Source organism: Pelodiscus sinensis, chromosome 25 (assembly GCF_049634645.1).
Source record: "Pelodiscus sinensis isolate JC-2024 chromosome 25, ASM4963464v1, whole genome shotgun sequence".
In the NCBI taxonomy this organism is placed as follows: Eukaryota; Metazoa; Chordata; order Testudines; family Trionychidae; genus Pelodiscus; species Pelodiscus sinensis.
The window spans coordinates 21,298,275-21,312,740 of NC_134735.1; the positions used below are offsets into that span (position 1 = coordinate 21,298,275).

At 45.1% G+C, this 14,466-nt stretch overlaps 1 protein-coding gene across 19 annotated transcripts in view; it reads left to right on the forward strand.

The window, feature by feature from the left end:
* Positions 1-14,466, forward strand: part of HIVEP3 (HIVEP zinc finger 3) — a 399,795-nt gene that overhangs the window by 260,014 nt on the left and 125,315 nt on the right. The gene's annotated exons all lie outside the window — the stretch shown is intronic.

Consider the following 14,466-nt stretch of genomic DNA (forward strand, 5'->3'; position numbering starts at 1 on the left):
GATTTTAAAGTAGGGGTGGGCAATAATTTTTTGACGGGATTTTGGTAAGTGGTCAAGGGCCACACTTTTCTATGGAGGTGGTGCGGGATCTGGGACAGAGGTTAGGTGCAAAAGGGAGTTTGGGGTACGGGACTGGGGTGCTGGAAAGGGCTTGGGGTCTGTGAGGGAGTTTGGGTGAAAGAGGGGATTGTGACCTGGGGCAGGAGATTGGGGTGCAGGGTCAGGAAGGGGTATGGGTGCAGGAGAGGATTCAGGCCTGGGGGTGGAATGTCGGAGCAGGTGCAGGGTCTGGGAGGGAGTTGTGACCTGGAGCAGAGAAGGAAGGTACAGAGGGTTTGGGTGGTGGCCTGGGTCACGGGATTGGAGTGCAGGGTCCAGGAGGGGGTATGGGTGTAGGAAAGGATTCTGACTTGTGGGAGGGGCATAGGAGGGGTGAAGGCTTTGGGAGGGCATGGGAGGGAGTGCGGTGCCAGAGGCAGGCTCTGGCTGGGAGGCACTTTTCTAAGCAGCTCCAGCTTCTCCGCCTGCCAGCAGCCCCCAGCTGGCTGTTCCACGTGGCTCTCTGGGTGAGGGATAGAGGAGAGGCTTTGCGCATTGGCCCCCCTTCCCTCCCTAGCAAAATCTCCGAGCTCTGGTTGGCCGTAAACCAACCAATGCGCGCTGAGAATTTGTGCTGCACTGCCCCGTCCCCAGCAAAATCTTGGTTTCCAGCCCATAGGAGCTGAGAAATTTTGCTGGGGGCGAGGACAGCACGGGAAGCCTCCGTCTGTCCCCCTGCAGCACAGAGCACCAAACGGAGCAGCCAGCCACTTTGAGCAGCGCCATAGGGCCAGGCAGGCCGGATTAAACAGCTCGGTGGGTCGGATCTGGCCCGCCTCGAGCATTGCCTGGTCTAGTGGATAGGCATCACACTGACTCTGAAGAGACTGGCCTTGTATTCCCACCTCCCTGTGTAACCTCTGGCAAATCATGTCTTCAAACCCTGCCTCGTTTTCCCCACAGTAGACTGGGAATAATAACGTTGACTCACCTTTACGTGGCTGAAAGGCATTATATGTGAGATGATTATTACTCTTTGTTTTTCATGGCAATTTCTCCTAGATAATCAAGACTTCTAAAACCAGCAGTTTGCGTTGTTTTGAAAAAAATCAGTTGTAATGAGCAATTAAAGGTCCTTTGTCCAGTTTAAAATTCTCTTCCAAGGAGTTGGAACCTGCACTCCACTCAGACATGGCTCTGCTCTGTTCCTGTACTGCAAAATCAGATTCCCGGGTACAACCCTCTCCACGGTTCCATTCAGACCTGGGGCTTAGGTCCAGGCCTGTGCTGAGCAGTGCGCACACTTACGTCATGGGCACAAACATTTAAATTAAGCAAATACTCTGCATTTTCTTTTTTTCCCCCTTTAAATGCTGCATCCTTACACTGATGAGCTGTGGCTCTTGCTCAGGAGACATGTTCCACTCAATCCATTTGGTACCATGAAGGGGATTGACAGGAATCTCCACAATAAAATGTAATCGAAGGCCAAGCGATCATTTGCAAGGGATGAAATGTGGAACCTGTAGCACCTTGTTGATATCTGTTCACAGACCCAAAGGGCCATTAGTGACTTTCAGCATCAGGAGAGAAACCCTGGGCCAATTATCTTGTTTTTTTATTTTTTCAGTCTGGGGCAGAGAAATTGTTTTCTAAAGATTCGTCTTTGTCACCCTTCCTATGACTCACTCTTCCGTAAGAACCCACAAGTCTGTTGAGATTTTGAATCCTTTTCGTGTATTTAAAGGTAGATTCTATATCTGGTGAAGGAAGTTTCTTTTCAGCGTGATATGACTTTTACCATTGGTGCGTGGTCCCAAGAAGGGGACGTTTCTTTAATTTCAGCCAGGGATGTGCCTGGAGGCAAGGCAGGCACATTCAGGATTGTAGGATCAGAAGGTCCGGTTCGGAAGTCCTGTCCCAGGCAATCCTCTCATTGGCACTCCTGGAAGTTCACATCCTGATTACAGACAGAAACTGGAAATGGAGATCTTCATCTAAGTCCGCCTACACTCCCGAAAGAACATTTTCCATGGCCTAGTATATATTGCTGTGTCTAGTCTAGACTTAGGGTAACTCAGGGGCTGGGATTTATCTACTCGATGCATCTTCATGTCATGAAAGTTTTTTTCTGGTACTCATCCTTCACTGATTGGTTGGACCCCATCAGACCTACATTATATTTGCAATGGATAACCCTAAATATTTTTTGCTCTCTAATGTACTTTCACTTTTCAGATATGTATGGTCTGTTATCCAGCCCCAGTAGTTGTCTTTCAGCTAAGTTACTACTTCTCTACTTTTTCCCTCATATAACTAAGCCTTGTGGCTGTGCTTCTCTGAATTGCTCGCCATTTGTCTGTGTTTCTGAAGCTGGGATGTCTGGAATGGAACATGATATTATTTTCTGTTGATTTTCAGCTGAACTCTTGTTGAGTAGCCTCATAGGTTTGAGACCAGAATCTTTGTAAGTTTAATTTAAATAACTGCAGTGGAAACTATCTATGGAAAGAAGGTGCCCAGAAAAAGCCCCTGAGAGAACAAAGTTATTTGCCCCACTGAATGACTTCCTTTGCTGCATTGTTTTCCGTTTGCATCAGCCATTTGTCTCCTTCAGGGTGTGCAGTTGTGACTCTTTCATGTCAGCCAGCAAAAACTTCAGCAGAATTTCGTGCACTGCAGAGAATTACAGCTTCTCTGCTGCATGGCAAGTAAAATCAAATCTGTTTTACATAGTTGTGGAAGATCTGCGCTGTGTCCAGATCATCCTATGGTTCCATGTGGAATTTAAAGCTCCCTGTGATTGTCTGTCACTTTGCTCAGGGATGTCATATTTATTTACTTCTTCAGATAAGAAAATGAAAGCACTGATGGCTGATGTATTACACCGTTCTGACCACAGAGTCAAGAATGATGTGAACTTGTTTGTGGAGGAACTCTGTTTTCAAGATGTGCAAAGCAGGAATTTGGTTGACATCTCAGATGCTTTTATAACTTGCCTAGTTCAGTGTATTGTGTCAGCTCTAGCTTATATAGTCGGATGGTTGCTTTCTCAAACTGGTAACTGAGACAGAACTCACTTATTGGGTCAGAGAGCTTGACTGTGAAGGGCCTTGTAGAAAACTCTTGGAGAATGGGCAAGTGGCTGGAAGCTAAGGAAGAAAGGGTTGGACTAGACATCAGGAAATGTTTCTTGTAACTGAGCATTAGTTAGCATTGAGAGGGAGGAGGGCAGGAAGCCATCTCTGAAGATGTTCAGGGGATGATTTCTTAAGACATCAGTGGGAATGCTGGGTGGGAATAGTCTTGCAAAATGCCAGGGGCCAGGCTGCATGGATGAAGTGATTCCATGGTCTTCTGACTCCGTTACCTATAAAATGAGAAAGTTGATCTTCTGAACGGCAAGCATGAATGCCAAACCTCTTCCAGTGAACTGTAAAATGTGTGGTCTCGCTCACCATATTGCTCATATGACAGGAAATCTCATCTTAGCTTTCGGACGCTCACTTTTGGAATGGATTCATGACTGTTCAGTGTGGAAGGTGAGCGGTTCGAGATGGAACTTCAGGGAAACTAAGTGATTTTTTTTAGTCTACTAAACTTGCAGTGTATCTGTTTAACAGGCCCTTACATTCATAAAATCATAGAACTGGAAGAGACCTCAGAAGGTCATCAAGTCCAGCCCCCTGCTCTAGGCAGGACCAATTCCAACTAAATCAACATTGTACTTACAGTAATTACCTAGCAACACATAGTTCTTCAGAGACAGAGCCTACAAGGATTATGTTTCTTCTTTCAGGCTGTTTTATTTCATTGAAGGAATGTCAGCTTAACCAAAAATGTATGTCCAGTGAAATACCAGCTCAGGAGATATCCTGGCCTCATCCCTTTTTATTCAGCAGAGTGTTTTACATCTCTTTGAAAACTAATCTGCAGAGATAAAATATCTAGACCACCTCTTCTCTGAGCTCTGTCTCTCTGTTGTTTTGAGTATTGCTTCTTCAAGACAGGACCATGCTTTCTTGTATACCTAGAAAATCCCTTGGAATACTGTTGGTGTTGCTGCAAACAAACCATAGCTGAGATTACTGCAAACAGGTAACAGGTACTAAAAACGTGCTGATTGAATGGTCGGCTGGTTGTGTCAATGTTGGTGAATAGTTAGAATGGTCGATGTGAACACAAAAGTGCTGTGATTCCAAAGAGAAGACATTTTAAGGCATTGTATTTTAGAAGACCATGCAAAACTTCTTGGTGGCTGAACATTTTATTGGCATTTTCATTTTCCTGAGGGACCTTGGACAGGGCCCTCGCACTATTCACTGTACCACAGTTATTGGCACAGTAGTCGTTCTACACCCAAGAGTTAGGTTTCTGGATTTCTGCCCAGCTGAAAAGACTCAGGTTTTCTATGGTAGGGAGATCCAGGTTACACCCTAGAGCAGAATGACTAACAGGCACGTATACTACCACACTCACTCAGAAACCTGACCTGAGCTTTGCGGTATCCTGCTGATCATGTTCTTAGAGGATGGGAAAGATAAGGGGTTCCACTCTTCTTGGCCATACCAAAAAAAAATTTTTTTTTAAATGAATGGTTTAAAAATTGTAAGCAAACTGCTAAGGATGTGGAGGCTAATAAGGAGAGTGATTTATATTTGAGGAGAAACCAGCTATCTATGATTCGCTTCAGCATTCCATAACTTTCCAGACTTGCTTTTCCGCTCTTTTTTTTTTTTCTGTGGATTTGCTGAAAATACATTTTATGTACCTGAGACCACAGCTTCCAGGCTTTTGTGACAATCCCTGTACCCCTTCTAGGAATTTTAAAAATAAATCTCTGGATGATGATGACGACGACAAACATATAATTAGCCCATCCAAAAATGAACCAATTTAAGGAGACTGTCTGGGTTTTCTGTCAGGATAGGACCTGTACTAACTGACAAAATGTGCTTTTGCTGGCACGGCTCATTTTGGTAAGCTGCATCTCAGTGCCAGCTAAGGACAGTGTTGGTAATAACTAATCAATCAGTCATTATTCAGGTTTTAGTACAATTCCATAAAAGAAAACAAGAAAGTCTCGATTGGGCATGATTTTAATCTGGAAGCTGATGTTAATGAATCCTGATTCATTTTAATAAAGTCATAAAGTCAGGCAGGAAATGAGCATAAGCATTACAGCAAGAATTCTCTGATTTCACACAATAGAAAGGAGCAAACAGCTTTCAACATGCTGTGTTCTTGCTGCAGTATCACATTTTTTTTTTTTGGCTCACAAAGTGCTCTTCTCCCTAAACCCTGGCTGTATCAATTGTAATTCAGTTCAGGAGCAAAAACCCTCCCATCTCTTTTCCGTTGGCAGGAAAAAATATCACATATACGGGAGGAAGGTTTTTTTTCTAAGTTTCTTAGCAGGAAAAATGCCTACACTAGCATTTCAGTCACTGCGGGGCATGTTACCTCTATGGGATTCCCAATACTTACTGGCTACCAGACCAAGGTTCTAAGTACCTGGTACGTCTCCTTTAGCATCGTGTCTTTTACCCTTCAGGGGACCTTGGAGTGCAAGCCTGAGATATAAGAAAGGAGGTCTCCTTTGCAGGGCTGCAGTATCTTCTCGCTAACTACCAAGCGCTGCTAATGTTAAGGCCTATCTCGGGCTTGCAGACTTTGTGGGCCAGCTTCCCACAGAGGGCCCAATTTCAGTCTCTTATAGATGAGGGAAGGTAGCAGCAAAGGTAGCCCTCCCAGCTGCTGTGCACGTGACCGACATAGCTCCCAGAACTTTGGTTGCTGGTGAAGCCGTGAAGAGGGTTTCCTGGCTGCATTAGTCAGGGTTGCCCTGGGAGGTCTGAAATACCATCCAGGATCTCCCTTTTGACGGCTGAATGAGAACCAGGTGAGCCTCTGCACTCACTAAAACGCTCCAGATCAATTCTGAATTCGCTGGGGATTTATACTTTGGTCCCCAACCCAGTAGACTGAGGCCACGCCTTCCTCATGAATCTTATTACCAGCACTTAGCTGAGCCACCACGCAAATGCCAGAGGATTCAGGGGCTACTTGGTCCCTGATAGTGCCACAACCTCTACTCATTCTCAGTCATGCATGGATTGAGGCCCCCTGTACAGCATGGGGACCACCCACGTCATTTCCTGTTGCCATAGGGAGCCATCTTATGCTTTTTCATCCACAGCCTGGAACAAGATCTCTGGGATAGTCCACTGGAGACACTCCATCGAGTTTCTCCTTTCAACCTCACAATCTCCCTCCCTGTATCCTCTTCAGGGACGACTCTCAGTGGTAATTCTTAAGCAGGAAGCAGAATGCCTTTTACATTGAGGGGCAATAGAGAGGGTTCCTCCTCATTACAATGGGAAAGGACTCTGCTCCCTGAATTTTATTAATCCCCCAAAAAGGCAAAGGACAGAAGCACATCCTGGGCCTCTGGCAACTCATCTGTATTTAAAAATGGAAGTTACGCTGATGTATATGCTCTCCTCCCTTCAGGAAGGAACGTTTGTGGCTCTCAACATGAAGGATGCAGATTTCCATGTGGCAATTTGCCCCTCACTGTGTTTTGTTCCAGTTTCAAATCCTCCCCTTTGGGTTGATACTGTGAGAGCGTTCCTCCCCTCAGAGAGATCTCATGCACCCTAGTTCATGATGCAGCTGTGCAGGCAATAGCGGGTTCTCCAGTATTGCCAGCCTCTTGGCTACCCGCTGCCTTGCATTGCCGCGTCTGAATGGCGCATGCGTGGAACGCGCATAGGGACAGTCAGTAACCTCCACTTTCTTTATGGTAACTGAAGTGAGAAGTGCGGCCCCTGTCTGTATTCTGCTACCACCCCGTCACATCCGCTTCATATCCCATTGTATTGCAGCAAGGGGAGAACCTTGAGAGGTGTGGATGAGCACTGCTTCCAGACTTGGGCAAGTGGCGTGTGGCTGCAACATGGGAAATGAGGCAAATGAGCTGAACAGTAAAATGGAAGATGGAAAGAGAGCCCCGTTTTTATAAAAGCAGCACAAGGAAGTGAGGGTTAGGTACGAGCTTTGCTTAGCTGTGGGATGCACTTGGCTCCAGGCCTCACAATTTAGTGCCCAACCCATACAGTGATATATACCCTGCTCTGGACGCTGCTTTTAAAACCACTGTGTCTTCTACAATTTCCGTTACAAGTCACCCGAGAATGCTTGGCCACTGAATGGTCTGGAGAGGCTGAAGATGCTAAAGTCTTTCAGAAGGAGAGGCCAGGCTGGAAGTGCACAGACCTTCTCACTGGCTGAGCTGGAGTAGGTTGTCCTGTATTTTTAAATCCCGTTCAGACTGCTCACACCGCGTCACCGCCAATGGCGTTGCCTTCCAGGCTTGCCATAGAGGAAGCTATTCATGTCGGTACCACTAACCGTTCTCTGACTCTAGTGCCTGGACTATTGTTTTTTTATCTGATGTTCCGGGTCCAAAGCCTAGCTAAGGCAAATGCCTCCTAGTTGAGGCAGGTATAATGAAATCTGTTATTCCCTAGGATAAATCCCTAACTAAACTACAGGCAGTCCCCGGGTTACGTACAAGATAGGGACTGTAGGTTTGTTCTTAAGTTGAATCTGTATGTAAGTCGGAACTGGTACATATTGTAGGGGAAACTCTAGCCAAACCTTTCTCCAGAGCTCAGTTTTATTCTCCCACACCTCACTTCCCTCAGTCCTTTATTCTCAAGCTGAGGTGTCTGCTGAGAAAAGCCGCTCCGCGTCTCCCTGGTCTGCTGTGGGGGGGGGGGGGGGGGGGGCGCTAGCTTCGCGTCTCCCTGGGCTGCTGGGGGGAAGCAGCTAGTGCGAGGTTGCCTCACCCTGTTTGTAAGTAGGGATCCGATGTAAGTCGGATCCATGTAACCCGGGGACTTCCTGTAGCTAAGAATGGAGGCTATAGAGGCTAGGTCTAGACTGCGACGTTTTTGCGGAAAAAGCTACGCAAAATGCGCTCTGCATTTTGCGTAGCTTTTTCTCCTTTTTTTTTTGGAAGAGGCTTTTGGGGCCAAATGGTGGAGAAGCCTCCTCTTTCAGCAGAGCCCTTATGCCTCGTGAAACGAGGTATACAGGACTCCCCCAAAGAGCGTGTTTGCTCTTCTGTGAAAAGAAGCGGAAGAGCAAACGTGTTCCTTGGACACAGCAGGGTTTTTGCAGGATACCTCTGGTACCCCACAAAACTCCTGTAGTCTAGGCTAGTGGTTCTCAACATTTTTAAAAAAAAAATATTATAAGTACTCCCAGTACCTACAGTTTTCAGACACACAAAATTTTTTTCTACCATTGCAGCACCTTTGTTTAAACAACTAATCGTAGCTGGGCGGGCAATTACATTTTTGGGTGTAAAAAGTACAAAAATATTAAAGCGCTGTAAAACTTAAAACAAAAATTCTGTTTTCTCCAAATTTCAGTTGTATGAAGTAGAAAAATAGCATTTATTTTACAATCTTTATTCTCCTGGTTTTCTTTGTGATTATATACACAAGGGTTATGTCTAGACTGGCCAGTTTTTCCGGAAAAGCGGCTGCTTTTGCGGAAAAACTTGCCAGCTGTCTACACTGGCCTATGGAATTTCCACAAAAGCACTGACTTCAGTGCTTCTTGCGGAAATACTATGCTGCTCCCGTTCGGGCAAAAGTCCTTTTGCGCAAAAGGGCCAGTGTAGACAGCTCAGATTTGTTTTGTGCAAAAAAGCCCCGATTGCGAAAATGGCGATCGGGGCTTTTTTGCGCAAAAGCGCGTCTAGATCGGCATGGGCGATTTTCCGCAAAAAGTGCTTTTGCGGAAAAGTGTCCGTACCAATCTAGACACTCTTTTCCGAAAATGCTTTTAATGGAAAACTTTTCCGTTAAAAGCATTTCCGGAAAATCATGCCAGTCTAGACGTAGCCAAGGGTATGGCAGAATGTAGCCCCTGTTAGCCACTCTTGAGGGGCAGAGTAAGTACTGAATGCTAGAGGAATTTGACCTTTAAAAAGAAGGTAAATGCTGGCATTGGCATGACAGTCAGCGTATGCTTACCAGGATACAGGCTGATAAACTTGGGCACTAGCTTGTATTGTGACTGGATGCAAATATGCTTCTGAAATAGTGTTTACTTTATTTTCTCCCCTCCCCCCTTTTAAAAGGTTTTTTTAAAGATTTTACTTCTGGTTAAAGTGGCTGTGTGGACTGCCCTGGATCCTGAATTCCCCCTGTTTATCCACAGATTGAATAGAGCCTGGGGCAGAAATAGCTGGATTGGCTCGCAGTTTAGTGTGGCTACCGGCCAAAGCTTCCAGAGAGTATGAGAGGAAGGGAGCCCCTTTCTCCACCCTCGACCTTGAAGAGAAGGTTACGCAGAGACTTTTCTTTTTACTCTGCAAAGGGACAATTCTGTGGGGTAATAGAAGGCTAAACAGAGAAACGTAGGCTCCCATCGTCAGGGTAGGCCAGGCACCTTGCTCCGGCTTCTCTGCTGAGACTTCCCACAAGGGGGCCAGTTGTGAGTGGATTTATTTTTGTAATCCGGTGGAATGTTAAAAATATTTACCCTCCCTCATCAGCCGTCCAGCTTCCCCCATGCGCTGGTTCTAGAGACACACACACTCATTCCATTCATCCCCATCCCTATTCTGTGCAAGTTATTTTTAATGAAAAATTAGCTCTTTGATCATTTACATTTCAATCTCTCCCCTATAGGTGGCTATTTTGTGTGCTGTGTGGGAAGCCAGATTTGTTTAAAAATAAAATTGCATTAATATCCTGCTATGTATGTTTTACTGCACTTCAGCGCATATGAAATGAGCTCTACCCTTCTGTTTACACCTCTTGTCTGTTGATTACCTCCCGCTGTTTTGTTCTTGAAAGCCTTATTTCAGCTCTCACGAAAGGAACGAGGGTCTTGAGGTGCCAGAACTGAATTGGGATTCAGGAGTGGAGCTGGTTGGGAATTTTTCAATGTTTTCCCCTCAGAATACAGATTCTTTGAAAATTTGGCCCAAATGTACAAATTTCAACTGAACTTTCATCAGAGAGGGTTTCTCAGGCTCATGATAGACTTTCTGGCCACAAGAAGGGAGAGACCCACCCGTGCATAACCAACAGCACGTCAGGAACTTGAGCCTGCTCTCTCTCTCTCTCTCTTGCCTTTAAAAGTTTTTCATCAAAAAACCTTATGCTTATACTGAAGCAGAACAGGACTGTTTCTGAAGTCTCAGACATTTTCACAGGATGGGAAAACTGTTTCACTGCTGAGTTCTGGGTTCAAGTCAACTACCATGGCAAGTTTTTTGGTTCCTCCTCTGTAAAAGTGTCTTCATAATACTTCCTTCTCCTGTCTTACCTATTGCGATTTCATGCTCTTTAAGGCATGTACTGTCTCTGTACATATGCATAGCAGCTACCAGTAGGTGCTATTGAAGGAAAACCAAAAATAATTTGTTTCTTGGCCTGAAAAATGAAGAGGCAGAGAGGAGTGATGAGGGAATGAGTTTGATTTGGTAGGGCTTTGCAACTTGTATTCATCAGGCGTTCCGTTACTAGCAGGTTTGTGTCCTTTGCCTGGGTTTTTACTCTTCTAGAGTAGAATGACTCTGGTTCAGACACTTACGTATAAATGTCAGTAGAGCATGTGTGCGTGTTCGTTTTGGCAGACATGGTGAAGGAGGCAATATTTCAAGACTTATGATTTCCATGGGATCTGATAAAGGAAGATTTATGGGCCAAGTTTATACTTCATAGTGCCTTGGGGCTTGAAGCTTGTAGTGGTGGCCAAATATGCCCACAAAGACCAAAAATATAGTCCACAGCCACTCTTTATTTCCATGTAACTGTCAATGGGTAACAACCAAGAACTAATAACAGCTGCAGAGGGAGCCCAAAATTAATCAACTGCAGGTGACCTGAAACTTAAACAACAAACATTTTCCGATTCTCTTCCAAGAAGGGCACAGTCTCATAGTTCTATACTTTTTTAAAAAGAAATGCGTCTGTGCAAGTGATCAGTGTAGTGCTGGGATTCACACCTCCCCCTTCGAGCTCCAGACCTGGTCTCTGAGAGCCACCGTTTCTGGAAATTTGACCCTAAAGAGTAACAGCAGTGTGCACATCTTGCTTTTCTTCTGAGACTCTCCAAGGGCTTTATAACCAGAATGAATCAAAGCTCCCAGTCTAGTCTTGAGCTGCTGGTCAGCAGGATTATCCCCCCGTACAGAGAGGGGGTCTTAGAGAGGGAGCGAGATCTGGCAAAGTTAACAAAGTAAGAGAGTACGAGAACATGGTGCAAAACCCAAGCCCCTTGACTCCAGTCGCCTGCTCTCTTCACTAGAGTGTGCTCCTCAGGACAAAAGGACTCGCAAAGCAATATAGGTCTGTGCAACTTAGGCCATGTCTACTCTAGGAAATTATTCTGAAATAACTAAATTCAAAATAATAACTCCCAAAATAACAAATTTGAAATAGTGTGTCCCACTCCAGGGGAACCTCGAAATGAGTCCAAGGCCGGCTCCCTTAATGTGGACGCGCTACCTAAACTTAGCACCTCAGGAAGCACTGGGGAGTAATTACTTTGAATTACTCTGGGGAGTCATTATTTCGAAATAGCAGCAGCAGAGTGTCCACACTAGCACTCTTTCCAAATAACAATTTTGAAATCAGCGTTATTCCCTGAGGAAAGCAGGAGTACAGATTTCAAAATAAGCAGCTCATTATTTTGAAATAACGGGCTCAGCAGTGTGGATGCTCTGCTTATTATTTCAAAATAGGGGGTGTTATTTTGAAATAACTCCTTAGTGTATACCCAGGCGAGGCCACAGAACTCAGCAACAGCCAAAAATTCAAGTACATGGAGCTGCACTGACTAGGGCAGGGAGGGTCCAAACTTCCTTCCCATCAGAGGCCACTTCATGGCAATGATTTTGCATTCATCGATCGATTAATTGTTATATTTTCCAAACAGATGTAAAATTCACTTTCAGACACAACGGGATTGCATGGGCTTCACCGTTATGATGTGCTCTGCAATCTGGTGGTATTAGAAACCACTGGGCTGTGTCTAGACTGCATCTCTTTTCCGTAAAAGGGATGCAAATTAGACACATCGCAATTGCCAATGAAACGGGGATTTAAATCCCCCCCGCTTCATTTGCATAAAAATGGCTGCTACTTTTTTCCGGCTTGGAGCTTTGCCGGAAAAAAGCGCCGACGCAGATCTTTCGGAAAATAAAGCCTTTTCCGAAAGATCCCTCATTCCTTATTTGAAGAGGAATAAGGGATCTTTCGGAAAAGGCTTTATTTTCCGAAAGATCCGCTTCTAGACTGGTGCTTTTTTCCGGCAAAGCTCCGAGCCGGAAAAAAGCGGCAGCCATTTTTATGCAAATGAAGCGGAGGGGGGATTTAAATCCCCGCTTCATTTGCAATTGCGATGTGTCTAATTTGCATCCCTTTTATGGAAAAGGGATGCAGTCTAGACACAGCCCTGATGTTTGTATTCTGGGAATTCGTCTAGATCTGGAAAAGCAAAGGGTTTGGCTTACCAGTAACGAGCCCACACTTGTGCAGTAATGATGATCAGATTAATAATGAGCAAGTGTCTGGCTGGCTGGTGTTTGTATGGAACAAAAACTGCTACACTGACTGGAGGATATTATTTAAAACATTGAACAGTTGTAGTCATTTTACCAATGCACGTGGTATTTCACATTCAACTCCCTTCACTTTCCGCTGTGACTAATTTGCCTTTCAATGCAAACTGGGCTGTGTTTGGTATTAGAATCAGCCTTCACCTTAATACTCCTGCTACTCCCACATCATCTGTGCCAGCAGATCTGCCCATGTACAGATGTCTCAGCTGTTCCTCTGCTGAGATCATCAAACATGCTTCATCTCTTCGTGCCTCATCCCTTCTCTTCAAGGGTTCTTGCCCACTGGAATATTCTTCCTAGAACTTCCATCTCCATCATCCTTTCAAGCCTCAGCAATAGCCACGTCTTTTGCCACATGCCTGTGTTACCTCATTTTTCTCTCACTTTCCTGTTATTTCTTTGCTCAGCAAGTATGTATTCTGTAAAGCAGTGAGGGATTCACAGAACAAATGTACAATGCATTCGGTAGGTGTTCACATGGGGGTAATTGCTTATAGAACAGTTTGCATCAAACGTGATAGCTTTTCATCGTGTTCACCTTTTGCTCTTTTCTTTCACCGTCTGATTTGTTGCTGATTGATGAATTAGTTTTCTTGCAAAGTTTCATTCAAAAGGCTTCAGTTGAGTTACGTAAGGATGCAAACCCCAAGCCTTTTTTTCTGAATAAAATAATCATAGGTCTGCCACGCTGGCAGGCATCCTGCCACATCCTCATCAGTGATACAGGAAGCTGTGATGCCATAGTGAACAGGTGACAGCCACGGACAGTAGTGAGACATTTTCTTCAGAGTCTCTTCCCGAGCATCCGTCAAACCTCTCGTGATGATCATTGTCTCTCTCTTGTCATTCCCGCCTCCCCCATCCCCGTCCCCGCCCCCCCCCCCCAAGTCTGGCTTCACAGGTGTGTGAAGTTTTGATGTCACTGAAACGTGTCACCTGGAATTATTCTGTTTGAATGAAGTCTCATCTTTTTTGCCATAGAATCGGTCTCTCAATCACTTGTATCCCCTGAAGGTTAAATAGCTTTATTGACAGTAAAAAATCAACAAGTGTCGCCCCTGAGGGAATAGAGCCAGGCCTGCAGGGCAGTGCGCCTGTCTGGGATTTTTACAAAGTCACTGCTTAGCTTTAAGAAGAGTTTTCAGCAGACATCTAAAAATAGCTGTGTCCCGTTTGTCACAACACTGTTACCTGAATTGATTAAAAACCATTCCAGAACACAGGCGCTTTGCAATGTTGATGGGGTGTGTGTATGTGTAGGGAACCGCTTCTACTGCCATCTATCTCTGTCTCGCTATTGATTCTCAATACGTATATTTGCATTACAAAATAAGCTAGAATCATACACTGCCTACAGCCATGCGTAAAGGGCCAGTTTGCCAGGGAGAAAAGGGCTTTAAAGCTCATGCCCATTTTGTGTGAATGCCCATTTTTGCGGGCTGGCTGTCATATCCCATGAAACTCTTTTCTGCAAAGCCACATGGACTTTTCTCCCCTCCCTTTTTTAGTGAGAAGGGTTTATGATTTTGAAAGCCTCTTTGTCTGTCTCGCTCCCCCTCTGTGAGGCCTTGACACCTCTTTGCATCAGCCATGAAGTATTAAGATGAATTAAGTTTCCTTCCCTCACCTTTCAGTCTGCTACCCCCAACTCGCTTGCCCGCAAGCCGGCATGGTGGTGCAGAATGCCAAGTGCTTCTCCTCGCTGCCCTTTCGTTATCCATAGCCCTACGGACAAGCAAGGTCTGGAAGAAGGTCACAAACACCTAATTTCTAGT